Genomic DNA, 6,715 nt, shown 5'->3' with positions numbered 1-6,715 from the left:
TTCCGTGCCATGATATGATTACTAATGCACGAAGGAACATTCCGTGCCATGATATGATTACTAATGCACGAAGGAACATTCCGTGCCATGATATGAATGTTTATGCACAAAGGATCATTCCGTGCCATCATTTGTGAGGTAAAGCACGAAGGGTGATGCCGTGTACTTTATATGATTGTTTTGGTGAGAACGAGAGTAAAAGCACGAAGGATGGTGCCGTGCAACTGTTGATTTCCTACTCTCGTTGATATTGTAGTTGTACTGTTCCATTCCTTATTTATTGATTTTTTTACCTGAACTGTTACAGCCCCTACAACATGCTTCCCTCCCTCTTGACTGGTTAATTTCTGTATACCTTTATTTTGCACACACATATATATATTGTACCGCACATTTGTTTGGTAGTCCGGTCTAGCCTCGTCACTACTTCGCCGGGGTTAGGCCAGGCACTTACCAGCACATGGGGTTGGTTGTGCTGATGCTACACTCTGTGCATCTTTTTGCACAGGTCCAGGTTTTGAGCAGCAGCAGCAGCAGCATTAGCACGGGAGCTTACCTTCAGTCTTAGAGAGACCCGAGGTAGCTTGCAGGCGTCGGCAGGCTCGGCGTCTCCCTTTTATCCTTACTATGACTGTCATCTCATTGTACTCGAGATAAACAGATTATGTTTTCTTTCAGACTTTGTATGTAGAACTCCTTAGATGTTCGTGAGTATGTGACTCCAGTCCCGGGGTAGAGATATGTTGGAACTTGTGTACTTTTGATCATTTATCTATGTTAAAGTCTTCCGCGTATGATTTTACTTCCGTCGCCTTATTTAAATGCTATTAATTGTTAAAAGGAATAGGTGTTTAATAAAATGGTTGATTAAGTTGGCTTGCCTAGCTCCTATTAGTAGGCGCCATCACGACCCCCGAGGGTGGAAAATTCTGGTCGTAACACTAAGTTTCTACGAAGGGAGGGTACATACAAAACATTGTTCAAGGCTAAGGTTTTTCAATAAGTTAACTTAAGGAGAATTTTTTCTTTACCCATAACTCCAGCTGTAGTGGAGTTACCCATGTAGACACACTCGCCATCAGCAGATTCCTCAAAGTCGTAAAACAGCTCCTTGTTGGCGCAAAGGTGCCTTGAAGCGCCCGTGTCCAGTATCCAGTCAGTCTTGTTAGCCACCATGTTCGCCTCAATAACCACAACAACAATGACATCGTCAACAACGAAAGTATTAGCAGCATTAGAATTATCAGCAACAATATCAAAAGGAGGATCATTAAACAAAACATAATCAACTTCTAATTGTTCAAAGAAAATTAAAAGTTTCTGGACCAATGCTTATAATTGTTTCCATCTAAAGGCTCAAGCTTTGAGAGATCAGGAAGTGTTTTGTTCAAAGTGGTGGCATTAGTTAATATTATATGTAAAATCGCTTTCGAATTGTAAGAAAAATGAGTAGATAATATTGACTAAAAACAAGAAGGAAAGAAGAACAACTTATCAAAAATGCGGTGTCGTGGCATGCCACTGCCTTGAAAGAGATTTCGGCCCGACTAGGTGCAAATTGTTAAGACCGGTCGCTCCCCAAGGTTCCACAGCACCTCCAAACACGTGCACTCGTGGCTTGAAGTTTGGAATCTGCGCAAAACAGTTACCCAGAAAGAAGAGAAGATGATTTTTTTTTTTCTGTAATTGTTACAGAAACTAAAATGTTGTAGGAGGAAAGTAATGATTAGCAAGATGAATTCTTGATTAAGAATTACGTGAATATGATGGCTAACGATTATCTTGTTTATATGCAATTAGGGAGGTTGCATGTATGACAAGTGTGGAGAGTCTTTTAACACTTGTCCAAGTATATTAGTCCATTTGACAAGAGTACCTAATCTTCCATGCATGAAGACACATGGTAGATTTGCATAGCCACTTGTCAAAGCCATTCAACACTTGGCTTTAAATCAGTGCCACATGTAAAAACTCTTGCCATGTACCAATTATCTAAGAGTATTTGGCCACTTGAAAATAGGTAGGATACTTAAAATAAAAAGACCCGCGGCTATTGATTACGAATTGATTTTCAAAAAGAGATCTTTGACTTTGCATTATAAATAATACCAACATATACAACCAAAAAGAGACATTATAATACAAAAGTTCAAGTTTTGTTATATAGCACAAGAATGATCCTTAAAGATAAATATATCAAAAAAGAGACATCCTTAAGCTATATTGACTGCTTAAATATTAAGGCCAAAGAACCCCCGGTGAACATATTTTAGATAATCCCCCGAAGTGTGATTCTTCTCTTTAGTGATATTACTATTTGCCAGTTAAGTGTGTTAAAGAATTGGACCTTACAAGTTAAATAAGTCCATTTATTATTTTCAATCCCGCAATCCATTTCATCTTGAGGCCAAGACTCATTCCTTGTATCAAGTGACATGACATATTCAGTCAAATTCAAACCCAATAAGATGACACCACGTGTTAAATGATGTGGCAATCAAAGTGAAAAATGATAATTATTTTGTTGAATAAAAAGAAATAACTCTATGTAAAACATCAAAAGAAAGTACTCTAAATAATATTTTTATCTAGGATGGGGTAGTAGGTGGAGTGTGGGGGGTTAGGGTGAATTTTTTTTTTGACTTTGCATTATAAATAATACCAACATATACAACAAAAAAGACATGATAATATTGAAGTTCAAGTTTTGTTATATAGCACAAGAATGATCCTTAAAGATAAATATAGAAAAAAAAAAGACATCCTCAACCTATATTTTTGCTTAAATATTGAGTTAAGGCCAAAGATACCCCATTGAACATATTTTAGACTAATCCCCGAAGTTTGATTCTTTATCTTAGGTGATATTACTATTTGCGAGTCAAGTGTGTTAAAGAATTTGGACCTTACAAGTTAAATAAGTTCATTTATTATTTTCAAGCCCGCAATCTATTTCATCTTGAGGCCAAGACTCATTCCATGTATCAAGTGACATGATGTATTCAATCAAATTCAAATCTAATGAGATGACACCACATGTTAAATGATGTGACAATCCAAGTGAAAAATAGATACTCATCTTGCTGAATAAAAAGAAATTACTCTATGTAAAACATGAAAAGAAAGTACTCTAAATAATATTTTATTTAGGGTGGGGTAGGGGTCGGGGGTGGGGTTAGGGTAAGGTGGGGATGGTTAGGGGGGTGGGGGTTGGAGTATGGGTGTGGGGGTGGGGTGGGGGCAAAGGCTTGTTTTGAGTGGTGGATGGGATAGTGGGGGATGGGGAATAGGGTGAGCATGTTGAAAATGGGGTCATGAGAAAAATATTTTTCAAAATATTTAAGTCAATTAAACATGCAAAAATTGAAAATTATTTTCTAAGAAATATTTTATTCCAATTGGACGAAAATAAGATCATCAGAAAAATATTTTTCAAAATATTTAAGCCAATCAAACATAAAAAAAAAAAAAAAACCTTCGTGACAAACATACCCATAATAAAACAATTTGTGGGTTCAGTTCTCACTTTGAACTCAGCTTTGCCATTTATTGATTCCATGAAATAGAAAAAAATTATAAAATGAAAATTAAGTAAATTTTTGGAAGAATAATCCTTATCAAGTGACGAAAAGGAAAATCTTTATCAAGTACTCATTCCGTCTCAAAAAAGTATAATACTTTTCGAATGAGAGTCAATTAAGTTATTCTTCGATCATGATTTTTTTATATGGGTTTTTAAATATTTACTGTTATAACTTATAGTAATCGTCGATTTGGTCAAACTTCTAAAATCAGTTTATTTTAAAAAATACTTTTCTCAAACATTTATGTTTTAGAAAAGTACTTTGGTGAACCTGTATTTGACTTATCAATTTTAAATCACTTTTGCACAACATTAGTGTTAGACAAATCTTTTAAAAAGTGTTTCTAAATATATTTTTTTTTAAAAAAAATTAAAAAAAAGTATTTTTGCTTCTCAGATTTACTTTTTTTTTTATTTTTAAAAACTTGGTCAAACGCCTTAACTTTGAAAAAAAATGTTTTGGCCAAAAACTAAGCCAAATAGGATACTCAACAAAACTACAGGCGGGAAGAAAAGGATAAGATAGTTGCTAGCACTAAAGAATGGAAAAAAAGTAATCAGATATGAACAGACTTACGATTGGTAATCGAAAAATAGTTATAGTTTTAAAAGTAATCAAAATTTAATTATTTTTTTGTGTATAAATAAAATATGTATAAAAACGATATAATTTGCTGAGTTCAAATTTTTTACATATAATATTTTAATATAATATACTAAAATTCCATAATATGATAAAAAATTTAACATAATATAATAAAAGTTTATGCAAACTTTAAATATAACCTTTATTTTGTAACCACGACAAATATTGACTATTTTTCAATTACTAATTTGAGAACTTGCTAGCCCCGTTACGGAAACAATGAGGGGTGGGCCTAGAAGAGTGGAGTTGGGAGTCGGCGAACCTCGAATTTTTCAACCAAACGGACACAAACAAACCTTCCAATTTTTCCCAAACTAAGAACTGCTTTGGAAAGGCATATATATATATATATATATATGCCCATTTGTTTGAGCTTCGTCGAGAATGAGATGATGGATAAGAGTTCAGGTGGGTTAGGAAGTTTGATTAGGAGAAAGCGAGTGGATGCTGCAACCCAAGCAAGGCAAAAACTCGCAACTCAGCAATTGGCCAGAAAACTCTCTCTTTTCGACCTTACAGCCATTGGTAACTCTACCTATACTTTGATTCTGCTTCCTCTTGCCATTGCCCATACATACTTGGGGTAAGTAAACTAAACATCATACCACGCTGTGTATGCGTGCTCTCAATATATTCAATTAATGTAAAAAACATAAAGTAAGATAATAATGTTTAAAGAGCTTTTCTGTTACAAACCTTCCACCGGAGTCACAATTGGGCAGAATTCTTAGGGGTTGAGGGGAAGAACAATTCCTGAACAATTTTATTAAGGTTGATTAGAGGACGGAGAGAAGAAATAGAAATGCGGGGAGAGAAAAGCTTTTGTTCAAATTTACAATGACTTATTATTATAATTCACTAAGAGAATTAATAGAATAGGGGAAAATAACTGTGCAACTAAAATTGGTAATCGCTTGAAGCGTTTCTATTCAAAATTTTCATTTAACCATCCTTCCAAGTGTAAGAAGGTGAAGCGTCTGTTTTGGTTGGTTGGGTAGTGGAGGGGGGGTGTTTGCGGGATTGGGTGGGGGTGCTAGCAGCATAGTTTAGGAGTGAAAATTACTGCAGTTAAGTTTGAGCACCCATAGACATTGGCTCTACACCTGGAGTACGGGGCTAATAAAGGGACAGAGTGCATTCTCAGAATTCTTCAAGTTGAGATTTGTAGATAAAAGATTAAAAAGAACCTGTGTCTGAGTCAGCCTACTTTAAAGTGAGGTAGAGAGGATTAACAGTCTACGTTGTAAGGATGTTGCCGTGAAATCTGCTTCACAACATTGTATACGCGGCGCCTTCCTGAGATTCCTTGGAAGGACGACGTACGGCTAGGCAACTGATGTCAGTGCAGTTGTTGTCCGCCAACTGAGGTCCCCTCCGTACGCTAGACGAGATTGTCAGTGCCGTACGGGAAAACCAATATCAAGAGCAATTGAGAGAACAGAAATGAGAATTCAGAATGAAAGAAAGCTTGATTGCATTAATGAAAGCTATTACAGAAAAGCAACACGGTGTCGAGGGGGAGATACACCAGTACAGAGATTTGCTTGCTTGCTAGAAAGTTTTGATTGCTTGATCCCCCCTAATAGTACTTAAAAAAAATAATCCAAAGTTACAGGAGTAGACCTAATTAAGCTAGAGAAACATAATGGAAGTGCATGAAATAAACTACTCTATATTTACAATGAAAATGACTTAGTTTTCTATAAGGCAGCAGCAGGTCCGTTGTCAGCAGCAGTGTCTTTGGCATCACGGTCTGCGCGCGCGGCGCTGTTGGCTTCTGCCTGCGGCTTGGCGCTCGCGAGGGGTATCGGTGGGGCGACAGAGGCACCTGCGCGCTTGTCACTTGGCGCGGCCAAGACCACGGGGCCGTCCGTGGCGCTAGGCATTGTGAGGTTCGCTAGGACGCCACGGGGCGCGCCCAAGGGGTCATGGGGCATGGCTGGAAAGCCGCCCATGACATAACTAGTGTATTTAATTTGTGAACAGTAAATTGTATTGAGTTTAACACTGGTGTAAGGAGAATAATAAAAGGAAAGAGAAAGCTTTACAAAATTTTACAATAAAAGCTGTAGTTGTTTAAAATGATCAAGCAGTTGATCATTCACACTCTTTCGCACAGTTCACAATCTCGCTATAAAAAACACGTAAAAAAGAAAAAGAGGACCTTTTGTCTGTGGAATAATCTGTTTATGGCAGGCTACTCTGTCATTTAATTTTCATGTTTTAAATTGTATTTCATTTTAAATCTGTGTATGAAGATGCTTCGAGTCTAGAGGAGTACATGTGGCATAAATTTCTCGAAAGGATACCAATGGTTTCTCTGTTTTGTTTTTGTTTTACGTGTACTCATTCTCTTTGTTCAGCAGCATTCACCAACTCAACCACTTACCAGTTGCTTAGTTAAGTCCTACTCTTCATCCAATTAAAACACCCTCTCAGAAAATAAGAAAGAAGGAAAAGAAAAGAATGGTTAAAAGACAACATTG

Source organism: Nicotiana attenuata, chromosome 2 (assembly GCF_001879085.1).
Source record: "Nicotiana attenuata strain UT chromosome 2, NIATTr2, whole genome shotgun sequence".
Taxonomy (NCBI): domain Eukaryota; kingdom Viridiplantae; phylum Streptophyta; class Magnoliopsida; order Solanales; family Solanaceae; genus Nicotiana; species Nicotiana attenuata.
The sequence above is the reverse complement of the archived record's forward strand: the minus strand, read 5'-3'. Positions refer to the sequence as shown.